This window comes from Bos grunniens, chromosome 26 (assembly GCF_055505025.1).
Source record: "Bos grunniens cultivar Pamir isolate PY7600 chromosome 26, Bosgru_T2T1.0, whole genome shotgun sequence".
NCBI classification, from domain to species: domain Eukaryota; kingdom Metazoa; phylum Chordata; class Mammalia; order Artiodactyla; family Bovidae; genus Bos; species Bos grunniens.
This window is the reverse complement of record NC_141190.1, coordinates 11,570,561-11,578,692: the sequence shown is the minus strand read 5'-3', so window position 1 is coordinate 11,578,692 and position 8,132 is coordinate 11,570,561. Positions and strand designations below refer to the sequence as shown.

The 8,132-nt window shown below is 42.0% G+C and overlaps 1 non-coding gene across 1 annotated transcript; it reads right to left on the bottom strand.

Annotated features, from left to right (window-relative positions):
• Window positions 1-1,318: 1,318 nt before the first annotated feature.
• TRNAA-UGC (transfer RNA alanine (anticodon UGC)) lies at window positions 1,319-1,391 on the bottom strand. The gene has a single exon. It is a non-coding gene; the product is annotated as a tRNA-Ala (tRNA).
• Window positions 1,392-8,132: the final 6,741 nt, after the last annotated feature.

The window sequence follows — 8,132 nt, the reverse complement described above, 5'->3', positions numbered from 1 at the left end:
AGACCAGTGGTCGACAAGGGAATGGGGGTAGGGGAGGGATGGAGCGGAAGTTTAGGATTAGCAGATGCAAACAGTTATATGTATATGTATATATAGGTATAACTGAATCACTTTACACCAGAAATGACAGAACATTGTAAATCAAGTATATACTTTGATAAAATGAATTTAAAAAGTATAAATCACATTTATTTTGCCAGCTTAAAAATTATAAAAATAACACGACCTCCACATAATCATTCAATAATACATCAAATAATTACCTATTTCCCTGTTTCCACTCTTCCTGTCTCCCCAGAGGGAAGCACTGATGGCAGTTCAGTACATACACTGCCACGTTTCTCCTATTCGTTTGCGTTTATAGGTACTCATGGAAATATATCATTTCAATAACATGTATTAATTATGGATACATATTAGAAATATAAAAATATTTTTATATTTATTAGAAATATAAAATATGCATGGGAAGAATAAGTCTGAAGTTCAAGAGAAGGTTATGAAAGAGCTGCCCTCGGCTCTCAGCACGCGGAGTGTGAGAGTTCACTCTCAGCTATGTGTCTGCTGCTGACCAGAGAGAGCTCCGTTTAGAATATGAGCACCTGGGTCTCGCTGCTAGAAGAGGCGCCAGCAAGACGCGCACTGCTGCACTGACTGGGCCTCATAGCAGCCTGTTTAAATTCAAGCTGCGTTCTCTGCACAGTGTGTTGGTTTCCATTAAACTCCAGCTCTGAAACCAGCTTCTCTGGGAGGCTCCCTGCACGGCCCCCCTGCCCTGGCCCCCACTGTGAAGTGTGTTGCCCTTCTCCGGTAGGCAGAGAACAGGCGCGCTTGGTTTTTCCTGTGCTTCGCTTTATTGCACTTCACAGAAGTTGCATTTTTTAAGAACTACAGGTTTGTGGCAACCCAGCTTTGAGCAAGTCTAGTTGGGCCATTTTCCCAACAGAATTTGCTCATTTGATGTCTTTGTGTCGCATTTTGGTAATTGTCACAACACTTCAAACTTTTAAAATTAGTATTATATTTGTTAGAGTGATCTGTTGACAGGGATCGTTGATGTTACTATTGTAATTGTTTTGAGGGCACCGAGAACCTTATCAAAAAATGTTGTGTGTGTTCTGACTGCTCTAACGACTGGCCATTTCCCATTGCTCCCCGCTCCATGGGCCTCCCTGTTCCTAAGAAACATTCCATAATGTTTCAATTGGCCATATTGAAATTAGGCCAATTATCAATCCTACAATGGCCTCCAAGTGACAGGAAGAGATGCCCATTTCTCACTTCATTTTTTCCCGCCATGCAGCTTGTGAGATCTTAGTTCCCTGATTAGGGATTGAACCTAGGCCCTCAGCAATGCAAGTGCAGAGTCCTAACCACTGGACTGCCAGGGAATTCCCCAAAGATACACACCTTTCACTTTAAATCAAAAGCTAGAAGTAATTAAGCTTAATGAAGGAGGCATGTTGAAAGCTGAGTCAATCAGTTATACATGTACACACACATATATATATATATATATATCTATCTCTCCACTCTTTTTAAAGATTCTTTTCCAATATAGGCCATTACAGAGTATTGAGTAGAGTTCCCCATGCTATACAGCAGGTTCTTATTAGTTGTCTATTTTATATACATAAATGTGTATATGTCAATCCCAATCTCCCAGTTTATCCCTCCCGCCCTGCCAAGAAAAGTTCTTAAAGAAAATTAAAAGTGTTATTACAGTGAACACAGGAATGATAAAAAAGTTAAACAGTCTAATTACTGACATGGAGAAAGTTTTAGTGATCTGGATAGAAAATCAAACCAGCCCCGACATTCCCTTAAGCCAAAGCCTAGTCCAGAGCAAGGACCTAACTCTCTTTAATTCTGTGAAGGCTGAGAGAGATAAGGAAGCTGCAGAAGAGAAGTCTGGAGTCAGCAGGGATTGGATCATGAGGTTTAAGGGGGAAAAGCCATCTCTATAACATAAAACAGTGGCAAGGCGAAACAGCAAGCACTGAGGTAGAAGCTGCAGCAAGTCCTCCAGAAGATCGAGTTGTGATAAGGAATGAAGGTGGCTACACTAAGCAACAGATTTTCAGTGTAGCTGAAATAGCCTTCTGTTGGAAGAGGGTGCCAACTAGAGCTTTTCACAGCTAGAGAGAAGCCAGTGTCTGACTTCATAGCTTCAAAGGAGAGGGTGACTCTCTTGTTAGGGGCTAAGGCAGCTGATAACAATAAGTTAAAGCCAACGCTCATTTACCATTCCAAAATCCTGGAGCCCTTAAGAACCATGCTAAATCTACTCTGTCTATGCTCTGTAAACGGAACAGCAAGCCTGGATGATAGTACATATGCTGACAACATGGTTTACTGAATATTTTAAGCCCATTGTTAAAAACTACTTCTTCAGAAAAAAAGACTCCTTTCACAATATTACTGCTCATTGACAAGATGCCAGTCATCCAAGCGCTTTGATGTGTACATATAAAGAGATTAATATTGTTTCACACTGTGACGCAACATCCATTCTGCAGCCCGGGGATCAAGGAGTCGTTTTGACTGTCTTATTATTAAAGAAATACATCCCATGAGGCTATCACTACCATAGACAGTGATTACTCTGAGTGGATGTGGGAAAAGTCAACTGAGAGCCTTCTGGAAAGAATTCAGAGTATGAGAATTCACTCCTTTTCACGGTTAACTAAGTTACTCTATTTTGCAGTTTATTGGAGGTATATGGCCAGCTGCCTGATTTTACCACTAGGTGGCATCGCTTTCTTGGGAATTTCCTGGTCTGTCCCAGAATTAGTGAAATTAAACTGTACAACCCTATCAGTTCAGGAACTACTTTCACTGCAAAGCCAGCTGACTTCTCATCAATCAGCCATTACGGATGCTTTGACACCACAACATACAACAGGCCGTGAATCTGGCCATTATATGCTGTTACAAGTAACAGCGGCTTCTGCGGAGGGAGATACTACTTTTCAGATGTGTTTTGAAAATATCTATTTCTTACTGAATTATTGTAGCTTGAATCTGTTCGTCAAGCTGGCAGTGAATGATAAAAACCCTGTCAAGACAGGAATAACAAATTATGATGTGGGATTTTGTAATGTCATTGTGAAATCTACACAATACTTGGTTTGAGTATACACCTGGCTCTATTACCTAAAGGAACATGGGCAAACCCCACTGGACTTGCTTAATCCTCTAGAAAGAGATTAAAGTAGGTTAAAACCTTCCTTATGGGATTTTATGAGTATCAAATAAAAATGTCTGTGAAAGTACACTGTAATCTGGGAAACATTGCTAATTGTGACTAATTTTGAGGACTTAAAGATTCATACTCATTGGTGTTTATATTATGCATACAATTGTTATTTTCTTTAAGGTAGTCAGTGTAATTAAGCTCAAGTCTTCTCACAAATTTTAGGTTTAAAAAGCAACTTCACTTTGAGTATCTTTCTGAGATTATTTGGAGAGAGTGGTCTGAGAAGATTCTGTGACGAATTCTAGCACTTTGAAGTAAGTGAACTTTGTGCTGGATACTCCTAATTTGCTTAGTTATAAGAGGTAACTTTGACTTGATGGAAATATATTTTGGATGAGAAGCATTTGTCCTCTCTGGTGGTAATAATTCAGAGCTTCTTTATACCTTTAGTGTCAGTTGACACATCAGATCAGATCAGATCAGTCGCTCAGTCGTGTCCGACTCTTTGTAACCCCATGAATCGCAGTACACCAGGCCTCCCTGTCCATCACCAACTCCCGGAGTTCACTGAGACTCACGTCCATTGAGTCAGTGATGCCATCCAGCCATCTCATCCTCTGTCGTCCCCTTCTCCTCTTGCCCCCAATCCCTCCCAGCATCAGAGTCTTTTCCAATGAGCCAACTCTTCACATGAGGTGGCCAAAGTACTGGAGTTTATTAAGAAGAGATGGCAAGAATACACAGAAGAACTGTACAAAAAAGATCTTCACGACCCAGGTAATCATGATGGTGTGATCACTGACCTAGAGCCAGACATCCTGGAATGTGAAGTCAAGTGGGCCTTGGAAAGCATCACTACGAACAAAGCTAGTGGAGGTGATGGAATTCCAGTTGAGCTATTCCAAATCCTGAAAGATGATGCTGTGAGAGTTGACACATAATAGCCCTTAAATATATAATGACAAATAAATAAGTTCCATTTCCTAAAGAGAGTGTATAGGGTGAAAGTCACTCAATCGTGTCCGACTCTTTGCGACCCCATGGACTATATACAGTCCATGGAATTCTCCAGGCCAGAATACTGGAGTGGGTTGCCTTTCCCTTCTCCAGGGGATCTTCCCAACCCAGCGATTGAACCCAGGTCTCCCGCATTTCAGGCGTGTCCTTTACCAGCTGAGCCACAAGGGAAGCTCCATTTCCTATAGTTCTCCTTTATTTGACTAGGATTTTCTTTAGGGTAACAATAATTTTATTCTTTATTGAATTCTCACTACCAAATTTAGTGCCTGACCATCAAAACAAAAACAAAGAAAAACCCAACCAACCAAAGAAAAAAGAGAGTGTTGGTTGGATGCAAAATGAACAAATTACTAGATACAAATATTGCTACTAAAGATGCACAAAATATAGGTTTAAAATAGTTTATGTTTTAAATTATTAACAGCGTCTTTCAAAATTACCCATTCTCCCCTAGTTGACCTGGTTGCTTAATTAAAGCTTCCCAGACAGTTAACATCTTTTGACAGATAAAAATAAAAGTAGGCACTATTCAGAGGTTGGTCTACAAATGAGTCATGTGACCTAAATTTCTTAAAATTTCAGCAATACAGAATTCTCTGCATGGGCAGGAAGCACTGGGATCTTGCAAACAGAACAGGCAGAGGCTTGGGGACAAACGGATGAAACGAGATAATACAGACAGAGCACTAAACTCAGTACCTGGCTCCCAGCACCTCTGTGCTAATTAGGAAAAGACCCCTGTGGGCAGATGCAGCCCCCCAGGGCTACAGTTGGCAAGCCGAAGGTGCTGGATGATTGTCCCCAAGTTCCTTGGGCCACAACTCTGCACAATACACAACCTGCAGAACGACTTTTGGAGGCCCCTGGGCGAGCTTGTGTCATCAAGAGACAGCATGACAGAGTGGTCAGCCTTCCCCAGTGTACCCGTGGGTACATAGTAGCAGAGCAATCTTTCCATGGCTTTACTCACTTGTGAGATGACACAGTACAGATATTCACTTCACTGGGTCACCGTGCAGACGGAATCAGTGAACGGATGGAAAACACATAGATACGTGCATGGCACACGTATGTATTTCTCAGAATGTTAGGTATTATGATCAACATTGAACTAGTTCTCAGTAACAGAAGCAAAGTGGTATCAACTCTTTGATGACCTTGAGGCCTGGGGTTTAGGACAGTTAGGCTTTGAAGGAAGGGTTGCTGCCGTCACAAAGCTCCTGGTCTTACAAAGGAGTATGAGCAGTTAAACCCTACAGAGAACCATCCAAAGTTAGGGCTGTGAAATTCTTCCTCAGAACCCCATGATCTTGGAGAAGGAAATGGCACCCCACTCCAGTACCCTTGCCTGGAAAATCCCATGGACAGAGGAGCCTGGTAGCCTACAATCCATGGGGTCGCAAAGAGGGGGTCGCAGAGTCGGACACGACTGAGCGACGCCACTTTCACTTTTCTCACCTTCTACTCTTCTCTGTCTGTAAAAGAAACTGGCGTTCAGACTCAGATAAGATGATACGCGGGGGCACTAGCCATCTTCTAGGACGCCTAGCTTTCCAAATAAAGTTGTATTCCTTGTTTCAAAAAAAAAAAAACTCCATGATCTTATTCATCATCTTCATCCCAGTGATTTCCATCCAGATGTTCAATACACACTACTTGGTGAGTTTTACGATAAAATTAAAAATGTCTAAAATCTTTGCTCTCCATCCAGTGTTGTCAGCTGGTTTGATAGTTGACACTGATAGTTTATTCTGAAGTCAAATGAGGCAGGTTTCTCAATCTCTTCTCTGAGAAGGTTAAAGCATCTGCCTCCAATGCAGGAGACCCGGATTCAATCCTTGGGTCGGGAAGATCCCCTGGAGAAGGAAATGGTAACCCACTCCAGTACTGTTGCCTGGAGAATCCCATGGACGGAGAAGCCTGGTAGGCTACAATCCATGGGGTCGCAAAGAGTCGGACACGACTGAGCAACTTCACTTTCACTTTCCAAATACTGAAGCGTTCTTTCTTTAAAAACGTTCCAGATTGAACTTTTAATTAATTAATTAATTTGAAGTATAGCTGATCACTGCAGATGGTGACTGCAGCCATGAAATTAAAAGACGCTTACTCCTTGGAAGGAAAGTTATGACCAACCTAGATAGCATATTCAAAAGCAGAGACATTACTTTGCCAACAAAGGTTCGTCTAGTCAAGGCTATGGTTTTTCCTGTGGTCATGTATGGATGTGAGAGTTGGACTGTGAAGAAGGCTGAGGGCTGAAGAATTGATGCTTTTGAACTGTGGTGTTGGAGAAGACTCTTGAGCGTCCCTTGGACTGCAAGGAGATCCAACCAGTCCATTCTGAAGGAGATCAGCCCTGGGATTTCTTTGGAAGGAATGACGCTTAAGCTGAAACTCCAGTACTTTGGCCACCTCATGTGAAGAGTTGACTCATTGGAAAAGACTCTGATGCTGGGAGGGATTGGGGGCAAGAGGAGAAGGGGACGACAGAGGATGAGATGGCTGGATGGCATCACTGACTCGAATGACGTGAGTCTGAGTGAACTCCGGGAGTTGGTGATGGACAGGGAGGCCTGGCGTGCTGCGATTCATGGGGTCGCAAAGAGTAGGACACGACTGAGCGACTGATCTGATCTGATCTGATCTGATAGCTGATCTGCAGTAGTATATTAGTTTTAGGTGTACAACATAGTGATTCAATATTTTTATAGATTATATCCACTTAAAATAATTACAAAATAGTGGCTATGTTTCCCTGTGCTGTACAATTTATCCTTGTTGCTTATTTATTTCATACATAGTAGTTCATATTTCTTAATCTTCTACCCCTAACTTGTTCCTCCGCACTCCCTCTTCTTTCTGGGAACCCCTACTAGTCTGTTCTCTGTATCTGTGTAGGCACTTCAGTTCAGTTCAGTCGCTCAATCATATCCGACTCTTTGCAACCCCATGAACTTCAGCATGCCAGGCTTCCCTGTCCATCACCAATTCCTGGAGCTTGTTCAAACTCACGTCCATCAAGTCGGTGATGCCATCCAACTATCTTGTCTTCTGTCATCCCCTTCTCCTCGTGCCTTCGATCTTTCCCAGCATCAGGGTCTTTTCCAGTGAGTCAGTTCTTTGCATCAGGTGGTCGAAATATTGGAGTTTCAGCCGCCTAAGTGTAGGCACTTAGGTTGTTAAGTTTTAATACTAACCACAAGGGGGCAGTGTTCAGCCACCTATCCCTGCCCTGGCGCCATTAAGAAACCCGATTTTCAGAGCTTTTTTTTTAAAAAGACTATCTTAGTAAAAGAAGCAAACTCATTATTTCTTTAAGACTCAGGCTTATTGTTTTTCTTCATTACTGCCTGGAATATATACCTATCCTTCTGTAGAAATAAAATTGAAACCTAGAAGCCTGACTGTATTTGTACCCAGGACATGTTAATAGGGAGTGATAGTGAAGGACAGGGAAGCCTGGCTTGCTGCAGTCCATGGGGTCACAGAGAGTCAGATACGACTGAGAGACTGCACAACAATAAAATATTTAAACCAAAGCATGTTAAGCTGGCTCTAATGGGTAACATAAAATACAATGATATTGCAGTTAAGGTGGTTGTCTGGGTCCTCTTAAACACTAATTTGCTCTGTTAATCATCATAGATCCTTTCCAAAGTTAATCGCTAATCCTGAATACTTCATTCCACAAGTATTTACTGAATACCTCTATGTGCTAGGGATTTTTCTGGGGATTTGCTGGAACCCAGACAAGGACTGTACCTTTGTATTTAGACTGGTAATACTCTTGTCAGGAGAGGGAGGGAGGGATATACCTGCCTGCAGAGGTTAGACTCCTTTGAAAGAATATCTTAAAATGTTTAGATTTATTAAGATGCAGGAGGATTTAGAGATTTCCTAGTGGGAACTC